This window comes from Hyposmocoma kahamanoa, unplaced genomic scaffold (genome assembly GCF_003589595.1).
Source record: "Hyposmocoma kahamanoa isolate Upper Pololo Valley unplaced genomic scaffold, ASM358959v1 65, whole genome shotgun sequence".
NCBI lineage: Eukaryota > Metazoa > Arthropoda > Insecta > Lepidoptera > Cosmopterigidae > Hyposmocoma > Hyposmocoma kahamanoa.
The window spans coordinates 16,428,614-16,441,970 of record NW_020653853.1 but is presented as its reverse complement, the minus strand read 5'-3'; positions in this window follow the sequence as shown (position 1 = coordinate 16,441,970).

Below are 13,357 nucleotides of genomic sequence, written 5' to 3'. Positions count from 1 at the left end.
TAAGGCTATTAGAAGATTACACTTTATTGACTTAAAAGCTATTAACAGCCATTAATTAAACTACATATTAAACCTAAGGTTTCTTCAATACAAGCTATAATGTTCCCTCATGCTGCAGCATATCTGAGGAAATCGTCGTGTTTAAGTTGTTGCTTTTATGCTTCATACCTACATGTTTTCAAACAATTATCTCTTTCGATTGTCTAAATTCAGTGTTTTTGTACTGTGATCAAAATATTGATTAATTGAACGCTGAGATATCCACTATAGATTGGATGTGAAAGTTTCCCGAATTTGTTTTCGGTATAATGTTTATAGTGTCACATAATCTATTCAAGCACAATGGTGTACGCTGATTCGAATCGGCAAACTCGGACAGTGAATGCAGTAGCCTTGACGTGATTGGTACTTTTTTTCTGATGGCTATCACACAATCTAACACCTAACAATCGTACCTACTTGGTGCAGGGTCACAGAGCAGAATAAGGTTGGTTATGTCGTGATAGATGAAAATCATTTGTTTGGAGCACGGCGGTAAATGTTTTTGACGTTAAGAAATAGTCATTGTGTTAAATGGGAAAACGTGATTGGGAACCAACTTCAGCTGGAATAGATAGCGATAATGGGACACATTATGGACCCCTCTACGATACTTATGTCGATTTAAATATAAAATACTTTAAATTATGATACATAAAGTTGAGATTGGAGATCTCTTGATTGCGTATCGTTGACGATAGAAGTAAAGCAAGTATATTGTGGCATATATTGTACATGGAGGTACAGTAGATGCCCTAAGATAGCTGACCCTAAGCCTGAAATTTGTATTTATATAATATAATTAAAAATCAAAATTTCTTATAACGACATTCTCTAATGATGCAATAAGGAAGTCATGCCAAAATGAATTTTACACTTTCTTTAACACCTTTCTTCACACTGATCTACTCGGACCCAAACAGACGGTTAAGGGGTCAGGTATGTTAGGCATCGACTGTACGTAGGGAAGTTCGAGTAACGACTAACATAATTTGTAGATGTTTCTAATAAACTTTGAGCACCTAATTTTAATTCCTATTTGTTTGTATGCTTCGGTTCAAAGTTACAAATCGTTTTTTGAATAACAATAAATATACTCACACTTACCGAGTATGCCTACCTAAACGATAATATGATAATGAGTGCCTAAATAAAACCTGTTATCGATTCCAAGCATATTTAAGTTGTTCTTCCTCCAAAAGAATAACTCAGGAACAAAAACATCTGTTCTATTTAATACGCCTATGAGAAAGCGTTACAAATGGTATAAAACTATGTACAAGATTTCTACAATTGAAGAAACCTTTTCATTCTATGAAGCTATAGAAGAAAGCGGAAGTTAAGGAATAAGAAATTATTACATGTTGTTGATGAATGAAGTTGCCCAAATGGGTCATAGTTTTAGGGGAGCAGTGACGAACAATTGATTGTGTGACAACACAATAGACGGCTGTTGGCGAATGAGGTCGCCTACTTCAGACGCTCTTCGTTCGTGAATTAAAAGTAATTTTTTGATGGGTACTTTGTCAATGTCTGCTTTGGACGCGGACAAAATTAGAAGCTTACAGATGTTCGGGTTAATCGATCACTAGTAAAATGAATAGAAGTCTTTATTAGGTCATATTAAATAAATAAAAACTCACAACCCCGCACTAGGGAAACACTGTGTCGCGAGTGGCATAGACCGAGACGAGAGAAATAAATGTAGGTCATACAAATATTTTTCCACCAGTATGGTAACCGTTCGGTCTCAGAGGCAGTTTTTTTTATGATACCAAATAACGGGACGAACAAGTCTTGCGATTGATAGTAAACGACTCGCTTGTCCTTTGCAGTGCCACTTAGAGCCTTAAAAATTTGCGGGACACGACCCGTCACTCTTAGACATAAGTTGACAAGTTACATGTGCCTGTAATTTCACCAGCACCTTACCCTTCAAACCCGGAACGCAGTAATGCTCACATTAATACTTGGCGGCAGAAATAGGCAAGGTAACAACTCTTTCACAAGGAGCTACACTGCTGCTAAAGTTAAGTTAAATTAGGGGATACTGTAATAAACGCAACCGGGAACCCAATACTCACAGATTACTACTTACATATTATTTCATACTCAGTTAAGCTAATTTAACTTAAAATGGTCACATTGATTACACTATGTTACTCATTCGTGGTAGATTTTCTAGAGAAGAACGAGCAGGAAACTCTATAATAATAACCTTTAATGAAAAGTTTTTGTTTCATTATAGTTTTAAACCTCGTAAATGGACAAAATTTTGAATATCAACCAGAATCTGATTATCAAAGCGTATGGCTACATTCATTAGCCTTGAGATGAACAAGTCCAAAACCAAGATAATGTACAACTGTCCGGCCCAAAAACCACCATCTTCGTTGGGAGCACCCAGCTACATGTAGTTGACGAGTAAGTACATTTATCTTGGACTCTGTTTATCTTTTGGCCGAGCTTCCCAAGACAAGGAGATCGCAAGAAGCTGTCCGTTGGCATGGGCCGCCTTCGGAAAACTGGAGGATGTTTAAATCTAAAATCCCTCAAAGCCTGAAAACAAAAGGCTATAACCAATGCGTCCTGCCCATACTTACGCGGCGCCGAGACATGGCCGCTCACAAAGGGATACATGCACAAAATCAGAGTAGCACGAAGGGTATTAATATTACGTTTGTCACTATTTTTCGCAAAAATATTACAATTCTTCTTAACATTAATTGAATTTTCATAAATATGCTTTGACTCTAATGTAGGAATCTTAATTTATTTAAGCTTCTCAACTTCTCTTGCCCTAACCGCACGTTTCTGCTGGAGAAACATTCTATTAGGTAATATCGGCGGCATTACCCCAAAGCAAAATGCCGTAATCTTGATCATATGAAATTTATAAATGAAGTATGTACTTGGACCAATAACCAAAAAAATATATAAACATTCTGCTAAGCACAAATATGTAATCACACATTTGAAATGGTCTAATATCAAATAGATGACCAGTCCCGGATAATTTTGGCTATACCCGGCCCCGTTAGGAAATTAATAAAAAACTAGAGCGGACAATGTGGAATTTTGACAGCATATAAATAACTTACGGTACGGCAGTGAAGCGGCGATATTGTAACGAGTTTGCTCGACTTATTGCAGCTACCAGTTATTACGAGAATACTAATTTATCGTTTCTGTTGGAAGAAATGTTTGGCTAATATTGGCCTCTGCTTGTGTTATGTTGGACAGTCTTGCTTATATTCGACGGTAACGCTTGTCGACCGCAGAATTAAGATGGCACTACTTTTGATTAAAGATTATAAAGATGCATACCTTGTATTCGGATAGTCGAATCTTGAAATTTGGTCTATAAGAAAAAATAAGACGATTCTTTAAGTAATGGATAAAATTGACTTTAAACCGACATTACATACATTGCTCAGGTTTCAAATTAAGTAACTAAAGCACTTGTGTTATGGAAATAACGACACGCGGTACTACAAACACCTAGACTCTAGACAATACAACAAAAGTTAATTTCTACACTAACCCGACTGGGAGCGAGGCGTGCAAATTGTCTTTAGTAAAGTCGGATCAAAACACTTAACACTTGCCTTAACAAACTTATTAGCACACAGGATACTAGTACCTACAATTTATTTCACTGGTTAATTATTCTACACGTAAAATAAACGACGAGCAGCTTTCGCTGGTATGTCTACATCACACAGTGTTGAAATTTAGATCGTTTGTTTTGGTTCACTTTTTTAGCATTAAGCACTCTTTCGTAGCCAGATCTCGAGCTTGTTTTTGAAGGCATTAACAGAGACAGGGGAAAAAAGAACATCTTCCGGCAGCATGTTCCAATTATGCACCACACTGTTACTGAAAAAATTGTGTGCAGCAGGAGTTTTTGGAAGGCGCACGAACTTGTTTGAGATGGTGGCCACGTGATGGTTTAAAGTTTCCTTTTCTTTTAAAGATGTTTTGTATTGCTGGTACTGACTCATCAAAATTTTATAAGTCTCGATGATGTCACCACAGAGACGTCTTTCTTCCAGAGTAGTGATACGCGTAGTCTCTCATAGGATTGGCGTCTAAGAGCCTGTGGCATTTTAGTTGCCTTCCTCTGAAAGTTTTCAAGATGGTTTATGTCTTTTTGAAAATAAGGGCTCAATACTTGATATCCATATTCCAGCAGTGGCTTACTTTAAAATATTTATTAAATTTGGTGATACGTGGAAAATTTTAGGCAAGCCGATGGGAATCGAGTTATATGGACACCTGGCCACTTATAGCTATCGGGTTCGTCGGGTTAGTTTAGTCACTTCGTTTAGCTTAGTTCGCGGTGTGAACCGAAGTATGAAAGAACGCCCCGGCTACATGAGCTAAGTTAACTCAGGTTCGTTCGCGGTGGGACGCAGGCCCATTAACAATGTGATTAATTTCCACGGAAGTAGTTTTCAATGTTTCTTATCATCAGTTTGCTGTGACTGGTAATTTGTTTTTTGACTCATAGCTTCATCATCGGGTAATTTAATAAAACAAAAGTCAACTTTAACTGGTAACCCAAAGTATAGGTAAGTAGATAAAGTATATTATACCTAGGTAACAGTAAAAAAAAACAGCAAAACAAATAATAAAAATCGGAGAAGCAGGTTCTTAGCAAATCGTTTTTACAAACAGGGAAAACAGAAAATTTCTTGGAAATGAAACTATTTTTGGGATCTCCGTCGATTATATTTATTTTTAATTAAGGATGTTAACATTTACAGTGTTTCATCCAAATCATAAATATAACAAATATTAGAAAAAAAATCTAAATGTGTTTCGAACAATACAAAAACACATACATGATAGAACTCGCATTAAAAGTACACTATAACTAGCGGCCTGCACTAACGGGATCCCGCGACCTTGACCGGGAAGGTAGTAGGAAGGACGTAAGGAAGTTCCATACTAGATACACTACGTCTCCTAACTCTTGCATGTCACCCCTCTCTCTACATGCACAACTAAATAAAGTAAACATACGTTTGCTTTATTAATAATACAAAGATAGAACATAAAGAAAAAATCCTTCGATTTCACAGAACTCGAACCTGCGTCTGTATGCCAATCTAGGGCGTCCTTTTTGAGGGTTTCCCCTAGATTGGCACTTGCCCCTCGAAGGAATTTTTCTTTGTATTAATAATTACAACATACTAGTGGAGTAATTTCACAAAATAATTTAATATCATGGCAATAAAACAACGTGATATTCAATGAAATAAATAGAAACATTTCGAGTTCTTAGGTTTTCGCGATTGTTACACATATAAACATTGCCTAACCTTTAACAGCAACTCAAAACTCGACTAAAGGAGTCACCATATTTGTTCACACGGCATCGCACTAAGCCGGCCATAAAAAGCTTTCAATCCATATAATAAAATATAGTGCGTTCTGCGTCGGGGCGCCCCGCGGGAGCAAAACGCGCAACATCTTTTCAATTCCTATTGCATGGATAACGTGACCATTATTTTTTCCCTTAGCGCGAGATGCCTGTAATTTATTATTGATTTAAAAATAAAATACGCCTATGACTGTTACGAAGTTTTTAATGATTAAACATTTTTTAAAAAAGAACTAAATATGTTTAATTATCAAAAATAAAAAAAGATAAATCTTGTGCGGTCTGTTGAGCTAGCTTAATATATTATTAAGGATGAACAAATTTTTTTTAATACGTAAGGTTTAGATTTTAAATCTATTCCACGGCAGTCGCCGCCAACCGCATATCACCGCCACCTTTGTTATCACTGTACTGATTCTGGCCACTTTCATTTATAGTTTTGAATAGTTCTCGAATTCCTTTTTCCTTCACTATTCTTGCGTTCGTTCTTTTCACCGTCACTCCCATCAAATTCTGGATATCAGAGGACGTGCCCATAAATCATCACCATCATGTATTCCTAAACTTCATATAGTTTACTTTTAAAATAATAATATTGGTATATAGGCACTTTTGGGGTGTGTATTGTGTATTGTATTTAGTCTTATATGGGGACTGTTTTACATTAATTGTATTTCTTTATATCACTTGATACAGTAAATTATTTTCAGAGCAGTGCGGATTTATCTGCGAACCGTCCGCGCGCAGCGCCGGAGCGGGATAACACGTATGGCGTTAGAACATCGTTTTACAGTGACGCGGATTGATCCGTACGGAACGTGCTCCGCGTGAACTCCGCACAAGCCACCCGTGCGTTCCTCTTTTTACAGCAAATTGTGTAGACCAAGACTTTTGCATTCTCATATCGCTTAAGCTAGGCTACACCCTTAAGCACTTAAGCGTAAATAAATGCGCTCAACGTACCTTAAAATCGTATTAGAGAGGTGTTTATGTGGCCGTAACAAAATTTATTTAAAACTCTGTCGTAGACGACCGATAGCACTAAATCAATACTGGCTTGTGACGTCATCGAACTCTCGAGTGAACGCTCTTCAAAGTGAAGTGTGTTTAGAATAAAGTGCTTTCCTACGACGTTCGCTAAAACCGTACCATTTAACTACTATAGGTACTATGCCTAAAAGGTTAAAGTGAAAACTACCATAACTTTAGCTTTAGGTGTGTATGCAACAGCAAGTTATTGTCAGATGCGAGGCTGGTGTCAAGAACGCAATAGAAAGTATCTACCTATATATCTGATATCGTATGTTTTTCATTCTCTGGGGCTTACAATTAGGTGGTTTGGAAGAAAAGTGAAACTATTAGAGTTTTATAGTTTAAAAAGTTAGTTAGTCTAGGGAAGTACTGCCACCTATCCTATTTCTGTCGCCAAGTTATGGCTTTAAAGGCTAAGGGTACTGGTGAAATTACAGGCACATGGGACTTGTCAACTTATGTCTAAGGGTGACAGGCACGGCGACGCCCCTCCGATATTTGCGATTTAACTATAAGAGCGTCGTCGTCTCATGAGGCCTTTTTCTTTGTATAATAAATCGCGGTTGATTGTACCAAGTTAATGTATGCGAATGAAGAAATAACAAACTATCACCTAGTGTTGACAACAAATTTGAATTGGTGACAGTTTGCCCACCTAATAACATGGCCACCTACACTAATGCAAAATACTTTGTGCAACACATCGAAATATCCCTACGCGGATAAAGTTCTTGTAATGTATTTAATAAGCCACCCAAACGTCGATAAATTGCGTCACCACCTATGGCGTATGCCTAAATATAGGCAAGGAAAATTTGGCGGTTATAAAACCACACATTTGGCTTTTTTTTTATAAAAAAATAAATACGCGTTTGTTCTCTATCTCGCCTGATGGAAAGTTACGATGAGGACGAAGATGTAGCATGCACACCTAAATAATGCCTATCCAGTCTCGGCTTAGAAAGGTCCAAGTTATATAGGGAAGTACTGGCACCTTACCTATTTCAATCTCCAAGTTTTTCAGATCTTTGACATTTAAAGTTCTGTTGAGCAATAACTGTTATGGGTAGGCATAAATTGTTTATAGAGGACTCGTTCGTTCCGTCACTTAATATCACAAGTAAATCGAAATAACGCTGAATTTCGTCTGTCTTCATATAGAGCAGTCCCAGTCACGTTTGTGACTCAGTATTCCATGTGGAAGATTCACTGAGTCAAAAGGTTGAAGGCGATTAATCTCAGACGACAGGAGATAGATGGGAGACGCCACTCGATTACTCATTACCTCCATTCGTTATCCTGAATTGGAACCGGAGCCATAAATACGGTTAACTGTGAAGATATTGATGAGACTTGTACAGTCTGTGGCGCAAGAATTTCCTCTTTCTTTTACACAACAAATATAAAAAAGCGTTGGTGAACATAATATGCCAAAGATATGAAGAAAATGAAATATTGAGAAGATTTCGATGGCTTTCTAGAATAGTAGACTAACAAATGTTTAACATTTAATTACATTATAGAATACATTTTTATAAATTGTTTGTCACAAGAAAACAATACGGAAGGGAACGTGATTTGTGATGTTTAGAATATGAAGGTGGGGTTACACTTGGCCGACGACCGACCGTTCGGTTGATCACCGCAGCAACTATTCGGTCATCGAATGAAGTTCGACGAATCCGGCCAAAACTTTGTTTGTAAACAAACAAATCAATTCTGTTTTTTATGAATTGTGATGCATTATGTAAATAGGTGTAGGAACTTGTGAAATTACTTCCGAAATGTTTGTGTTCTTCCGAAAAGTTTAACTTTTTTTTATTTTTAACCGACTTCAAAAAAGGAGATTCTCAATTTGACTGTATTTTTTTGAGCATGTTACACGATTACTCCGGCTTACTTGTGAACTGATTTTAAAAGTTCTCGTTTTATCGAAAAGAAGGTACCGCAGTATAGATCCCATTAAATTTTGAAGAAAATATTCCACCTCTAAGGGTCGTATTCTAGAACTCTACTCTATGCTCAAGTCAGGATTTGAGTATGGTTTAAAGCACTCGAAATCATACTCAAGTCCCTGCCATTAGGGTCGTATTTCCAGTGCTTGTGTTTCCAGTGCAATCCTGACTTGAGCATTGAGTAGAGTTCTAGAATACGACCCTAAGACTGGCAAACTAGGAGATGAATCCGGTTTCGCGCACTTTGCGGTAACTTCAATAAAACTTGGCAAATCGATGTAATTCCACGTTTTTTTTATAAAAAGCTAATTATTATTTGTATGAAAGCTCTGCACAAACTACGGGAAATGTATATTCAATTCAGCAATGGAAAAATCAGGATATGAATTATGACGAGTTTTAAGTCGAGTTTACTGCGCGTATTGCTGTACATACAATACAAAAAAACATTGTTTTAATATGTCTTGTTATGCATTTTTTTAGATTATTAAAAAGTAATGAGTTTTTTCGAATTTTTTCGGATACAAATCGCGTAATTTATTTTCTCAAACAAAACAATTACCAGTTATGTCAAATATTTTTCATTAAAGTTACAAAAGTTATTTATTCAAATATCTTATCTTAATTTACCAAAGAACATTTTAATTTAAGCTGCATACGTTTTACAAAGTATTTTATGTAATAATATGAATTTTTACTAAATTAAATTTATTAATTAAAATTAAATTAGAAACACATTAAAAGCCTGATCTCAAACTACGAGATTCCCTGTACTATGAATACCAGAGCCAAGGAATTCTCTCTGGGTCACTTACCAGGACATCTGTTTAGAAAAATTCATTTCCCAAATTAATCCTACCGGGAATCGAACCGGGGACTTCCGTATCCAGCGCCCGCAATGAAACCGTTAAGCCACCGAGGTCGTCGAATAAGTATTAAACGGCCCATACGCTACCTGCATGGCAGTCTGGCGCGTAGACACGAGACTGCTCATACACTATCCTGCATATGGACCACGTATGGAATCTCGCAGGTCGCACCGCAGGATTGCAGGATATTGCATGCCCCCTTTTAAATATATTAGTTAGTACTGTGTTCAAATTTAGATCGGAAATAGTTATTTGTTATGCAAAGCTGGAAAGTTGCTGTTTGACGCGATGCTTGTATTGAAGCAAGCGAAGGAAGCCAAAATTGAACCACGAGCGAAGCGAGTGATTCAAAAATAGATCCCTGAGCGTAGCGACGGTTTCAAGGCACGAGATGCAAAACAACTTTGCTACCGAGCGAAACACAACAACTTTTCACCTCACAATAGCGAGGAAAAAGGTGGATGAAAGAAAAACAGTTAAACTATAAAACATCATTTTTTTAATGAAAACAAAAAGCTTACATGCGGATGCGTTCTGAATTTGCATCTCATCAATTTTTAATCTTGCTTGTACTTCTATAATTTTGTGTGATTAAGTGATTATTGAAATAATTTTAGTTCTTCGACGAATTAAATGATTTAATAGACAATTAGTTGTCATTGTCAATTTAATGTCAATATCATTGTTTATATTACATAAGTAAGTAATGTACAACGAATCGCGTAGTTGAACGTCGAAAGAAAATCGAAAGAAAAAGTAAGGTGCACCACAGCCCATCGTCAACTTCGAATTTCAAAAACCTTTTCTAATGAGAAATAAACCTTTTCCGAGCTAGTGAGGTGATAAATTATTTTCATTTCCTGTGTTTCAAATTCGATTATTAAAAAGTGTTATTGCTTTCTATGTTCGCCACAAAACATACGGTAAATGTGTAGATTTGCTTCCGTACGGGTCGAGTGTGCACAGTAATAATATCAATCATTTTGTACACAACTCCCACTACAAGTGAGAGCAATGACATTTCTTGTTCGTCCTACCTGATTGTAATAATACCTACTGTTGTTAACCGATTTCAAAAAAGAAGGAGGTTCTCAATTCGACCGATTTCGATATTATGAACCGATTTCGATGATTACCAGAGCTAACATTACAGTAATGCTAACATTACTGCTGGACGGCAGATATAGGTAAGGTGGCAGTACTTCCCTGGACGAGCTGCTGTTGGTTGCCAAGTGGAGTTGAAATCCTGATAATGGTCTTCTGAAAATATCCCAGTACCTGTTACTGAATTGGTTTTGGACTCGTCAGTGAAGATGCGAACTGCGTACGAGTTATACTCGTAAAACATCACAAATACTTAATTTGTTTCATACACATAGTTCGTATTATTTTTTATGACTTTCACGCGATAGAAGCACATTTGACGTTATTTTTTTTTATTAAATGTAAGGGCGCATTTGACCCCCTTCTGATGAAAAGCGATGATGAGGTCGACGAAGGAGCATACACATCTAAATAATGCCTATTCACTCTCGCCTTGAAAAGGCCCAAGTTATAATGTTCACAAACAAGTCTGCAGACATGGGAATTCCGCTTCATAGCCGTTCGCCATGTAAATGTGGAAGTGTACCGCTTCCTGCGAATCTTTGAAATATCCACAACATAGGGGTGGAACACAAACCTACGCCTAGTCTGCCGGTGATGGAAAGGGGAAAGCGGAATTAAATCGTGTAATGCCATCGCACACTCTCCGTGATATATCCTGTAAAATACCGATAAGCTGACAACTTTACGGCGGTGTTCAAGGCTCCGCGCTTCGCCCCGCTAATTCCGAGTCACCTATAAGCCATTGGCACTGTTGTCAATTGAATCTAGTGGTCAGTTGGTATATAGCAGAGCCATCCCAAAGGCGGCAGCAGTACTCCATGCACGACTGTTGCTGCTTTATTGTACCAAGAGTACGTTATTGGTATTGCGGTTTATTGTTCTTATTTTAAAGAACTCTTTTCTGGAGTTTAAAATATTTAAACTTTAACAAATACTTTCGTTTTTCAACCCAACCGTAAGTTAGTTAATCTCTACGAGATCAACACGTATTGCAGTGGTAAAGGTAGCGTCAGACAGGTCACACACGTTATGAGTACACAATGTCAATATTGCCTAACGTAATGTATGCAGCGCCCACGCCCACATCACCGGAGGCTCTAGGACGATTTGTCAAGCGTGTGATTGGGAGAAAGTCGCTTTTTATTTAGCCGGTAATTAGTGACCTGCCGCTTATTACAATCTTGTACACCTTGTAATACATTAGTTATTAGTTTTTGTATCAATGTCGGATAGGAAAGTAGGGATACTTGAATTTAGAAGTAACGTTTTATACACACAGCATATGTATGTATAGTGGAATAAAAAAATGGAGAATATGAAATAGTAACGTTTATTAATTAAGTAAATAAGAATTGATATAAAGTAACAATTATATGAACATCGACTAGTACAACAGCCTTACTCTACCTTTACGAAAGAAAGTCGAAATTAAACAAAATGCATTTTATTTACATTTTGTGACAAAACAGACACAGCCCTAAAAAACATTTAAATTTGAAACAGGATACCTCCAGTTAACTCTACACCGACTTTGTTTTCTGTTATTTTTCAACAGCCATATTTATTTACTAATATTATGCTTCCTGAATGATGTGAACAAAAAAAGAGAAACAAAAAGAAAATTCGAAAAAAAAAACAAAAAAAAACAAACGAATTCTGTAAAAAAAACAAATAACATAACAGAAAGGCCCAAAACTTAAGTTGATGTAGTGTAAATTTTGAGGTTCGACAGCGCCATTCCATCATATGCAATGGCGCTTACTGTTAAAAAATCGATACTGGTTAAAAAAATTTACAATTTTTACTCTAACCTACACATACTTGGAGACTTGCTGACTATTGACTATTATAACACTCTGGACACGTAATTTGAGCCAAGTTTGTTTTTTTTTTCGCTAGAATATAAAAATATACTTATCAACGAAAAAAATGTTGGATTCACAATTTAAAGATTTCAACATGGACATGAGAATGCTATTCAGTACACCAGCTGCAAAACAAACTAAGGGGATAAATCCTCTTAGTTTGTTCAAAAAGCAAGTTGGCTCGAATTATGTGTCTGAGATTGTAATTATTAAAAATAAAACTTGGTATAAAAAACGTTTGTTGTCGTATTCTTTACTCTCCATCTTTTACAATCTCTATTTGTCTTAATAGTTTCATCAAACCATATCACCACAGTATTAACATGAGGAACAAAGGAATTAAATAGATGCTGCTTGAAATAATAGCACGAGCGGTAATGTGGACAAAAGACATTCATTACACAATGATTACGAATTGCGCAGGGAAACGAAATGCTAGTTGCGCGACACCGGGTATGCGTGTGCCGCGCGACTCCGCATTGGTAGCTCACACGACGTATTCAACTGCAAATCCTTTTTAGCCGTCTTCATAAAACGGCACTTCGAGAACTTTGAACGTATGTATATGTGTGTGGGTATCTTTGTGATTATTAACGTGATCATCTTACATAAATGTAAAATATCATTCATTTATACATTTCATAGGTTAATAAAATACATATGGAGTAGTTAAATTTACAACCTAAATATTAGCACTAGGTTTCGTCAAAAGGTATTAAAATATAAAAACAAACTGGGATTTACAAAAGATTTCGGCATTTTCTAACCTAAAAAATCGCGCCCTGTATTGTGACCGCCATTATTGCGTGAGAAACTAAAGTTGCGAGACTCCGCTGCGAGACACCGCTGCTCGGACACGTGGAGAGAATGGGAGAAGAGCGAAGAAGGCTTCTTTTTATATATATAAAAACTAAGTGACGGGACGAATAAGTCGTGCGCCTGATGGTAAGCGACACGGCTTTCCATAACAGTTGCAGTGCCACTCAGAGTTTTAAATCACAAAGATCTGAGGGGCACTACCACTCCACTCGACACCCTGAGACATAAGTTGAGTCTCATGTGCCTATAATTTCACCTCTTCCCTAACCGTTCTAAATTTGA